This window comes from Theobroma umbraticum, unplaced genomic scaffold (genome assembly GCF_002168275.2).
Source record: "Theobroma umbraticum cultivar Fairchild unplaced genomic scaffold, ASM216827v3 scaffold_204.0, whole genome shotgun sequence".
NCBI lineage: Eukaryota > Viridiplantae > Streptophyta > Magnoliopsida > Malvales > Malvaceae > Theobroma > Theobroma umbraticum.
Window position 1 is genome coordinate 5164118 of NW_018397267.1, and position 12870 is coordinate 5176987.

The window sequence follows — 12870 nt, forward strand, 5'->3', positions numbered from 1 at the left end:
CAAAGGGTACTTTGGTAATTACAGGCTATTTAAGGGACCGTTGGTATCGTGAGACTGTGGTGACTTTTCAAGACTCAGACGGAGTTAGGCGGTTTTCCTCAGTTAGGTGGATTTATATGCCGACAGACCTGCAGAGGCACACAGCCACTTAGGCCCCACGCGCGTCAAGTTTGTATCTTTTTTCTATTTTTTTCATAAAAGCGAAAAACGGTTCCTTCACGTTTCTTCGATATTCTCTCCCTTGACTTGTATAGAGTGGAATACAGCACGTGTTAAACAATTCTCCTCGGTCGAACCGTGGAAGCACAAATTAAGGCAATTCTGTCATTTTACATATAACACGTGGCAGGATCGTACGCCTATATTTTTTTTGTTGATTCCCCCACTCAAGTTGTAGGCCTTTGCATACCATTCACGTGTTGTACCTTTTGACCTTTCCCCTTTTTTTTTTTCCCAATCAAATGCCTCTTTGCTGTTTCTGTAAACAGGAATAAGATACTATTATTATATATCTGCATTTGTTCTACTCTTCTGTATAAAAGGTTTTTTTATAGGCAAAGTAAGTATGATTGTATTCATAAGTTGAAAAAGGGTATAAGTTTGTGTACAAAATCAAACACCGCAACATGATAACATTCAAAAACACAAGGGCTGCGGCAATCAACCACTTGAAGATGAAATAACAAACGTTGATCAAACAAAAGTAAGCAACATAAACCCTATACAAAGCTAATAAGTCAGCTCATCTTGTTTACATGATGCTCACCTAAGGTCAACAAAACAAAAGGGTTCAAAAGAAGGGATATGTTCCAATATCACATCAGATCTTCAAAGCAATCTGCAGACTACACCTGGGGCTCCCATTAGTGAGCATCGGCGTTTCATTACCATTTGCTGCATCAAAGTTGTTGATTTACTTTGTTTCTTGTGTTTAGAGGTATTAATTCTCGAGTTTTAATAAGTTATAATAAGATAATATCAGATAACAAAAAAGATATAAAAATAAAGATAGGTATATATTACTATATATAATTTTTCCATGATTTTGTATTTAAGTTACATATTTTACATATCTTTAATCTACTTATTGGGTTTTATAAATTTATTCATTTTTATTTTGGGTGAAAATTTTACAAAGTTCATCTAATTCTTGATAAATAAAATCAAAGGCCAAATATAATCTAAATGGATTCACGCTAAGTCTATTAGTTATAGTTACATCATTTTTCTTCCTAAAATATTTTCACATTAAATAATATATATAGTTAACGTAATAATACATTTTTGATTACATATTAAGATTCATTAAGTTTTGAATTACATAACGTGAAGTGATTTTCTCTCATTCCATAATTTAGGCTACCTTTGAAGAGTTGTTAACCCCCAGAGCTTCATTTATAAAAATTCAAAGTTCGAGGTTATAATATTTCGTTCAAATGTAACGCCATGCTTCGGAATCAAACCCTAACCCACCTAATTCGGTCGGTCTTCCCATAAATGTATGGCAGGTGCCTTTTGTCCCCAACATTTCTTTTGGTGGATATGCCACCAGTCCAATTGTTGTATAATAAGAGTAAAATTTAAGACGGGAGTATTAAAGCATTATCACGTGCCAATTCTTCAATTTGGACCAAACGACCAAATTTATTTCTTCAGGATCCTTGTTCCCTCTTTGCATTTCGCCAGTCCAATCTACCTAACAAAAAATATATACAAAGAGAGAGGGGGAAAAGTCTCCAATTACCATTCAAAATAGGAAGGATTCCATGTCAAATGTGGACAACAATAAATGGCAATGATGACCTGAGGATTCAAATGTGAATTTGAGTGGTGAAAAGTGTTAACTTACTATATTTGATGTTAGCATTACATGTATGGAAACGAAAAGTGAAATAATCAATTTCCCCTTTCGTTTGAAGGAACAATATGAGATTTTATGTTATTTTTCTATTATGAGTTTGCATTAAAACTTCATGGTTTTGTGGATTTCTTTGAACTTAGTGGGTCGGTTTGAGCTTATTGATTACTTTTATAAATAGGTTGATGATATTATTTTAAGTGCATTTAATATAATGAGATAAGCATGCATAAAAGCATAATGAAAATCAAGACCGGTTTTAGGGTAAAGTCACTAAAACAAGGGTTTTAGGTCTAAATTTTTATAAATCACATAATTTTATGATAATAATAATAATATAATTTATTATATTAAAAACATATAAAAATTAAAATAATAAATAAAATATCTACGTATTCTCCCATGATTAATAAATACCTATTTTATCTCACTTTCTCATCCTATTAATTTTTAATTATTTATATCAATTTTTATTAAAATTATATAAAAGTCAAAATAATTAATAAAATGATATATTCTCTAACTTCTCTAATTATGTGCCTAATAAATCTCATTTTTAATCATTTCTCATTCCCACAATACTATTAATTTTCAACTATTTCTCCTATTTCCTCATTCGCTCTTTCTTCTTTTAACTTTAATTAAAAAATGGCCTCATTTTCTTAATTTCAATAAAAAATGCCTCATTTGAATATTTAACTTTAGACCTTTGAAGTTATTGACTTACTGTTGATGAAAATTTACAATAAAATAAGATAAAAAAAGTATATAGATTAACAAAGTTGGGTTATAACTAACATGTTATTTGTGACTTATTTTGGTATATAACAAAAATTAAAAAAACTATTGCTATTTGAAATTTTGACTGCATTTATACTTTTTTGTTGTGAAATATAATTTTGAAAGAAAATATTAAAAAGAAATAGTAAGAATGTAAAAAGATATTTTATTTCATTTCTTATTTTAATATATCACCATCAATTATAATGCCTCTATTTATAGGCACACATAGGTGGAGGGGGAATGAATTTATATAAATAAAGAGACCCATTTGTATCCAACGGGCTTTACATTGTTGGAGCTTCCAACTATGGGTTGGAAAACCTTTCATCTAGTTAGGGAAGCTAATTCAACCTGGATTGTTTCCTTCCAATTAGGCCAATCATGCCTTTGACGACATTCGATAATAAATTACAATTCATAATCATTGTTTATAATCTTATAAGCAACTGATAATGCAAAAGCATTATCAATGATTATTTATTTCAATCCTAAATCTCATTACAATATGTAATGGAAATCTCAATATTCCCAAAGTCAGTGGTCTTTTCACGGATTTGTGCCTTTTCAGAGGCAATAAGCTTTTTTGGAGCAAACTCAACACTAGGCTCTTTTGGAGTGGTTTCTTGATTCCTCCCCTTTTGTTTTCGAGGGGCAGTGTCTTCTGATCATATCGGTCTTCCACGCTTCAAGTGTGAGCCATTTTGATCCATTTCAACTTGTTTTTCAAGAACAGCAATCCTAACTGGAATATTCACAACTAGAATATAAGACTTTGTAATCTTGGCAACATCATTAAATGTGTCAAGAAGTTTATTGGCAATTGCTTGTAAATGAATTATATGCTACACCTCATTTTCATATTTAGGAGTTCTTGGGTTTAAATAGGATAGATTTTTCTCATTCTAAGAGAAAATCTAAATTGGTTTATGCTTCTTAGTTATGGAAGCCTTAGGTATCCCAATCGGTGGAAACACCGTTTCATCAAAATGACAATCCGTGAATCTGGTGGTAAAAAGATCACCCGTCGTTGGTTTCAAGAACCTAATAATGGATGGTGAATTAAACCCAATGTAAATACCCAAATGGAGTTGAGGACACATTTTAGTCTTTTTTGTTAGTGCTACAAGCACCTGCACAACACAACCAAAGGTGCATAAATGTGAAATGTCTAGTTGATAACCTAGAACAAACTTTATGAGAGATTGTAAGAAACTAGCAGTGGGGCACAATTTAATTAGTGTCGTCGCATGCAAAATAATATGACACCATGTTGAATAGTTGAGCTTTATTCTTAACAATAGACTACAAGCTATAATTTGGATGCAATTAATTAAGGATTCTACCAATTCATTTTAAGTATGAACATGTGGAACCAAGTGCTCAACCTCGATTCCTAGTGAAGCACAATACGCATTAAAACTTTTTGATGTAAATTCACAGCATTATCCATCTTTATACTCTTGATTGAATAATCAAGAAAATGTGTCTGGAGCTTTATAATTTGCACAAGTAAATATGCAAAAGCAACTTTACACATAAATAATAGGCAAACATGGGATCATCTGTAGGATGCGTCCACTAATACCACGAAATATTGGAATAACCCACTTGTCGGTTGTGTTCGTCCACAAATATCATCCTGGATTCTTTGTAAGAATGAAAAGGATTCAAGATTTACCATTGTCATAAAAGGTTTAGTAATGAGCTTTCCTCATGAGCAGGTTTCACAAATATAATCTTTGGATAACAAAACCTTTTGATCCTTTAAAAGGTCTCCTCTAGTATTCTAGATTATCCTACACATTATCATAGCTCCCGGGTGACCTAAACGATCATGCCAAAGTTTAAATTTATCGGGATTTACTAATCTTTTGGACATGGTAGCATAGGATTCAATAGCTTTAATAGTGACACAATACAATTCTATAGTTAAAGTTTCCAACTTCTCATGGATGGTCTTCTAGCCCATCTTATAAGAAGTGATACAAAGAGTCCTTATTTTGCTTATAAATTGTCTCAAGATGATACCCATTATAGCGCACATCTTTAAAGCTAAGTAGATTCCTCTTCAATCTACTCCTTAGAAATGTATCCTCAATATGCAAGGTAGTGCCACTTCGCAGAACAATTGTTGCATTTTCGGAGCCGTCAATAATCGTTATGGGACTTGAAATTGTATGGATGTCACACTTAAGAAAAAGTACTTGCCACGAAGTTTGGTATGTGTCGTTGCACTATTAAGCAAATATACATCTTCTTTTTTCTCGATGATTCCCATTTGCACTTGTATTGACAACTTCAGGTGTTTTAGGAACCCATCGCAGCTTCAAGGGAAAGAAGGAGGCTCAAAGTTTGCTGTTGGCTTCAGGTCAGTTGGACAATATACAAAATTAAAATATGAGTGATTGAAGAATAAAAAAAATTACCTTTTTAGTTGATTAGTGCCTCGTGCTAAGAATGCATTGTGAAATATGACTTTGAAAGAAAATATTAAAGAAAAGTAGTAAAAATGTAAGGAGATCTTTTATTTCATTTCTTGTTTTAGTATATCTGCCATCAACTATAATGTCTCTATTTATAGGCACAAATAGGTGGACAGGAAATGAATTTACATAAATAAAAAAGGTGAACTTAGTAGATAGGGATGTACATACACTAAATGTAACCAGAAGATAGGGATGAACCAATATAAAAATGTATATTGGATATGAGGAGATACATTTGGTATTATGAAATACAATGGATATTCACATATTTCCTAACATTTTTGTATTTAATAACAAATTTTAAAAATGTATAGTCTTTGTTATTATATATGCAATCTCTTTCATCTAAATTTGTCAATGCAGATTAAATATAATAGCACGTGTTAGTATATTTAGTCAACCACCAAATTTTGAAGTTGTAGGCATAAGATTAGAGAATATTATCATATAGTTTACATTTGGTCTATATAAAATCTTATGCTTAATTTATTTATTCTACGTTTTCTACAAGTAAATACCAAATATGATAGAGTATGTATATAATTTAGGTATAATGCTTAAAAAAGTCTCTAAACTATTTATGAATTATCAAAGTTTTATTCTTTTATTATATTTAATCAAGTTTTTATATTTTTATTTTGAGTTAAATAAGCTTTTATGACTAATGATTAACTAATTGTCATTAATCAAAACACTACTTGTTATTTTATATTTACATGACACTGATATGACATTGATGTGGATGATGAAAAATATCACATGATTATGTTATCATACCAAATTAACATGTGATGTTATCATTAATTATGACATGTCATCATGCCATATCATCATTATTTATGATATGTTAACATGCTATGTTAGCACCATGCAATATAGAATGACAAACAGTATTTTGACTAAATCAATTATAAATTATAAAGACTTATTTTGACTTAAAATAGAAATATAAAAATTTATTTGACTCAAAATAAAAATACAAACGTTTAATTAAATACAATAAAAATAAAAAAGTTTATTTGAATTTTTTTAAATAATTTAAAAAATTTTTTAGGTATCATGTCTATAATTTATCATTATATATATCAAGTGTACATTTGAGAAAGCTAAGAGGTAGAAAAACCGAAGAGGAGTAACAAGAAGCTTGGATTCTATTTAATAGTGTTCATGTCACAAATGTTTTGGTTAAAAGTAGTATAATAAATGTTTTTCTCTTTGTAATTTCCGATCCCTGATGGTCCCCTTCCACACTTACTATAATACAACAATTGCAACCATGATGCAAGCCTAGGTTACATCATATCTAGGAATAAGAGCAAAATATTTAAAGTACCGAAGTCTAGGATTTGATAATATCTAGTAGCCTTCCCCATAAGGAGCTATAATTTGAAACGTGTGAATCACATAATTTGAAATTTTAAATAGTTTAAAATATACATTAATATGTCAAAGCACAATTCAAGAAATAAATGACCCTAATGTTGTGGTATAGTACAGCTTTTCATGTTATTAATTAAGTTTTGTTTGTAAATCTAATGATAATTGTGAAATTTAAATGTTTAAAGTATGAATAATATTAAGAAAATCAACACTCAAAATGTCAGTCAAATTCGTGAATGAGAGGCCGGAATAGCTAACAGATCGTGCTTTCCTACCTAACTTTCGTCTTGATTTGAAAATTCATAACTAATAGTTGATTCTTTTTGGGAAACTGTTAAGTAAGAATTATAAAATAAATCGACACTAAATTGCCAACTCAATCATGAACATTAACAAACGACTTTTCTATATTGACACCTTCTTATATCACACAAAAATCTTAAATGATAATAATAATAATAATAATAATAATAATATGCCATAAGCTTCAATACCTAGTCAAATTTAAAAAATTTAAATTTGTATGAATCATAAATTATTAAAATAAGTTTCATAATTAATGATTTTATTAAGAAATATAATATAATATATATTTAAAAAAAATTTATAAATCTATTAAGGAAGCTTCAAAAGTACTTCTCCATTTAACCACGTGTCAATTAATTTATTGACCACGTTTTCAATCTCCCAACCATGAGTGAGCCAAACTTTGCAAAAGGGTCGCTCAAGCCATGTTTGCCCATGTTAAATCACTGGTCACGTTTTCAGTCTTTCAACCCATGGGTTAACCAAACTTTGCAAAAGAGTTGGTCAGGCCACTTTTGCCCATGAGTCAAATTGAAATCTCTTTTGCCCATAAATCAAATTAAGATTTTTTTTAATATGAGTCAGTCAAGACATGTTTTCAAGTTCGGAGTTTTAGATCTCTGTCAATCACACCCAAGTTTAAACAAAGGCATAAGATAAAAAAGTATTAATTAAAATTGAAGATAATTTAAAATTTTCATCATTAAAATTAAAAAAAATTTAATAAGTGTAATTAATATTCATTTTATTTTAACTTTCAAAAAATATTTATTTTATTTTAATAATTTTATTGTATCAATTATATAACTTATCAATAATTACCTTTAAAATATCATATTTTCTCAATACGAATTTGATTTCATTATTAGAATCTTGTAATTAACAAAATATGATTGTATCAACATTAGCATATATTAAGATATAAAAAATCAAATGTTTCCAAAAAAAAATTATTTAAATAAAAAAATTTACTTAGTAAGCCATGAGAAAATATTTTTAAAATAATTATCTTTAATTTCTCATAATTACTATTATTTATAATGTTTTTAAATTTAAAATTATTTCTTTTTAATTATTATTATTATTTTATTTATAGTATTATATAAATTAAAATTAGTTTTAATAAAAAATTCAACACCCACGTGAATCGGGGCACCACTCTAGTATTCTTAATTGAAGCCAAACAGAAAGCACCAAGAAAAGACGTTTCAACGAAGAGATATATGCATGTTCTTTCAATGACGAAATCTCAATGCAAAATGATTCGTTTCCAAATAAAAGGCCGAGCCTTAAAATTTCTGTTTACTCTCCTGTCTCTGACGTCATGAAATTATTGGCCTCGCTGTCAAGTCTTGTTGGTAGTTCAGACAAAAGGAAAAAGCAATTGAAAATAAGTGTCCCTGTTACTTTGCCTCTAATGTGAATCCATTATTGAAAACATTGGTCACGAAGCTAATCTCACGCTAGCTAGAATAAAAACTGAGGAAATACTTTATTGAAAGCTACAATATTTGGAGTGAACAGGCAACCCACATGAAACCTATGCCTCAACACAAATTATTGGTAAAAAAAACAATTCAAACTCAGAATCATTTATGTGGACATCAATAATTTTATTGATGGAGCTCACTCGTCGTTGCTTTTGTTTTCTTCTCTGGCTAAAAATTTTTGCCTTCTAACCTAAAATTAAATTAGAGTATTATTTTGATCTGCACATCAGGGAAAGTCATCACCCTTTTATAAAACGTGGGTTTTGAATTTTGATGTTCCTATTGGTTGAGTGTCGTTTTTGATGTAGATGAGATACAGAGAGAGAGGCAAGAGGTGCTGACAATTGACTAAGGGGCAAGGAGAAAACTACCCTTGGAGGAGAAGGTCAAATGGGAAAGGGACGATCACATGTGGCTAAGCAAATTGATGATCTTTTCAGCCAGCAGCTGGTACCAGCTGGTCAGGCAAGCATTAAGTAGAACGCGTCTGCCTTTGGGAAAATTAAACCACGCACTCAAGTAAACCCAAGAGTCTTCTCCCTCCCATCACATCCACAAAAAATTAAAAGTCCTTGAGGTGACTTGTCTAAGCATTACCACCACTGGCTAGTATGCAACTTCGGACCAATTGAGAGAAAAACAAAAAAAAAAATTCTTTGGACCACGGTTTGGTTTGGAATTCACTTCTCAAATCGGAATGCACAGTAATCAATGGTAATGTACAAGGATACAGAGAAAATATAAAGGAATTTGCTCGTTGCTTTTGTTAAGGAACCTTGTACCTTTCCGTTTTCATCATGTGGTTTTAAATGTTATCATACCGCTGGGTTTGGTCTCACTTCTCTTTTTTTCTTTTATAACTAGCCAATGTTGAGAGCCAGATGAAAAATACGGACATGTCGTCCAGTCAAGTGTAATTATAGGAAATTTTTGGTGGTTGTTTTTACGTGTAATTAATTTGAGAAATAGAGAAAGGAAAATGCTACCCTTATCTTATAACATAATTTTTACGAAAATGAAAAGATGAAATCCTAAAGAAGGATTATTTTCGAATCTATTAATTTTGTTGCTTAGTACGTCTAAAAATGTTGGGAAGTTCTGCATGCAGGTAATTAGATAACAAGCTCACCTTCAACTAAAAGACATGTGCATCAAATCTATTGAGATTGAGATGATGAAAAATGTCTATGGATTCAATTTATTCATGAGAATGTTTGCAGAGTATATTCTCTATATGGTAGAGTAGGCATTGTAAATTGTGGTCATGTTGATCCCCTGATCCACAACTAGTTTTTGCTCAAGATACATTTTTTCCAAGTTTTTCCTTTTCTTGTCCTAGATGGTAAGTAAAGAACCAAAACTAAGGGAGCCAAAGTTAACCAAGCGAGGATTTCTATAAAAAGGGTGCTTCATTTGGTTAACTCTCTATTTTTATTTTTCATTCAGTAGACAATTAAAAAGAATAAACAAAACGATGTCTTTATTGAATGCATGGTTTCTAGCATTGTTAAAATTGATAGCTCTAAGCAGAAATGAAGAAAGGATTGATGAGACACTAAGCAATGAGATAGCTATTAAGTATGGCAAAGCTTCGAAATCTTGATAAGCTTAAAAGATCAGCCTTCGCAATTTCTCGTTATGGTTCTTGTACTCAAAGGTACAGCCAAGTACAAAAAAAAAGGGCAGTAACAAAAGGTTTAAATTCGAAATGGTTACAATCAAAGAGGCGTAATTGTACAATAATTTTATTTGTTTCTACATTAAGTAATTGTATAATTTTAAATTTTTTGTTTTATATTGATTTTTAATTTAATTTTTAATTTTTTATTATAAAAATAAATCTCTAAATTTTAAAAGTGTAGTAACACTTTTAGGAGCTCTAAAGTGGGAATATCTTGTAATTTCATCTTGTGCCCTAGGCGCATGGAACTAGTGTGAGTGTGAGTGAGTGAGTGTTCATATGAGACTATTGAGAGAACGTGTACAAGGGGTCCTTAGATTGGTTTGGGAATCCATTGACAAAGATTGTTCTTTAATTTCTCAATAATAGAAAATTTGTTTTACCCAATAGATGCAAGTAAGAAGTCGAATCATGTAAATTCTTATGTTTTTTTTTTGTTTACTTGATTCTTTTAGGTTATATCTTTCTTGCTTTTTGAGTAGTTTTAATAACAAACTGGTATTAGAGCTTAGAGTTCAGTAGATTAAGATTTAATAAGAATATGTAAAGTTACTACTTTACAAATTTCTCAAAGTGCCAAATGTCATGAAAGATGTTGAATGGACAGAATTAGAGGAAAGGTGTGTAAGCACTATTTGACTTTGTATCAAGAATAACGTATTTAACTATGTTATTAACAAGAAATCCACATTATATAAGTATGGAGTGAGGTTGTTTTTATAAGAACAATGACAAATTTTTTAGAGCACTTATGAATAACTAAGCACATACATGACCTATTCTCGCAAAACCGTATTGAACAACAGAAATTGTGGAGGTGTAATATAATTAATGAAAATCATATTACACATAAAGAATTTTTTATTTATATAAGTTACAAGTTTCACTAAAAATTTGTGATTTATGTTTCATTATTTTTAGGCCTAGTTCATAGCTTAAAAGGTATCAATCTCGATATATTACACTTCAGTGAGATTAGACCTAGTAAAAACTTTCTATTATAAAGCCTTATGAAATATGTGGGTGATTGTTGGACATATAGTATCTCATAAGGTTTCAATTTCCCATATTGCCTAGGTATAAAAGATATTAATGCTTTATATAAGCAAACCTATTATGGGCTTGCTATAAGAAAGAAAAAAAAGTAGGCTTGCGCCCATATAAGATCAACCCAAGTCTTGAGAAAATGAGAATTTTTCTCTACATGCAAATATACACGTAGGTTGGGTCCAAGTGATATTCTATATCGTAGTGGTTTATTTTTTACTTTACTTGACTCGATCTTTTTATCATTGTAAAAAGTTAGCCTTTAATTGAATCATTCTTTTAGACTTAGTCTTTCAGAACATTTTATAATGTTATAGAAGTGGGCTAGGCTCAAGTGATATTTTGTACCTTAGTGGTTTATTTTTTATCTTACTTGACTCGATCTTTTTACTATGGTTTGAATCATTCTTTCAAACTTAGTCTTTTAAAATATTTTATAATGTTATAGAAGTAGGCTAAGCCCAAGTGATATTTTGTACCTTGGTGGTTTATTTTTTATCTTACTTGACTTGATCTTTTTACTATGGTTTGAATCATTCTTTCAAACTTAGTCTTTCAGAATATTTTATAATGTTATAGAAGTAGGCTAGGCCCAAGTGATATTTTGTACCTTGGTGGTTTATTTTTTATCTTACTTGACTCGATTTTTTTATAATGGTAAAAAGTTAGTCTTTAATTGACTCATTCTTTCAGAACATTTTATAATGTTATGAAATTTTATAGACTCAGAATGTTTTATAATGTTATAGAACCTTATAGACTCAGTCTTATAGAACCTTGTACAACATTATAAATTTTTTTTTATTTTCTCTTGATTTTTTACAATATTATTCTTGATTCTTTTCTATCCTCAGCCTATAAATACCCATATCCACCTCATTATCGTGGTAAAAAGTTAGCCTTTGATTGAATTATTCTTTCATACTAGTGTTTGTTTGGCCTAACTTTTTTTTAACTTATCTACCTCTTAAAAGTAAAAGCTAGGCTAAACAAAAATTTGAAAAAGCTCTTAAAAAATAAGTTATTTTTTTTAAAGAACAAAATTTTGAAAAAAAGAGCTTTAAAAGAAGCTCCAAGGAGGAGCTTTCTCTCATCTTTTTTTAAAAACATGCATCTTTTTTAGGAAAGTTTTTCTTTTTGTTTCAAAAATGTCCTCATCTATTAAAAATAATTTCAACATTATCTGTTTTCATTTTTATATGATTTATTATTAATTATAAATTTTATGTTATATAAAAATACTTTTTATACTTTTTATAAATAAAAAATTAAAATTAACTTTTTTTCATTATGAACAAAAGAATTTGGGATTAATAAAAAATTATTTATTAAATACCCTTTAGGGTAATTTTAATTAAAATTAGAACTTATGTAAATTATTTTGTCAAGCAACTTATTTATAAAAAAGAACTTATAAAAGTAAATTTACCAAATAGATTTAGCTTCATAATAGCTTTTAAGCTAAACAAAAACTAGGCCAAACAAGTACTTAGTCTTTTAGAACATTTTATAATGTTATAGAAGTGGGCTAGGCCCAAGTGATATTTTGTACCTTGGTGGTTTATTTTTATTTTACTTGACTCGATCTTGTTATTGTGATAAAAAGTTAGTTTTTGATTGAATCATTCTTTCATACTCAGTTTTTCAGAACATTTTATAATGTTATAGAATCTTATAGACTCAGAATGTTTTATAATGTTATAGAACCTTGTATAACATTATAATTTTTTTTTATTTTCTCTTGATTTTCTATAACGTTATTCTTGATTTTTTTCTATCTTCGGCCTATAAATACCCACCTCCACCTCGGTTCTCATCTTAGCTTTATAACTCTCTTGC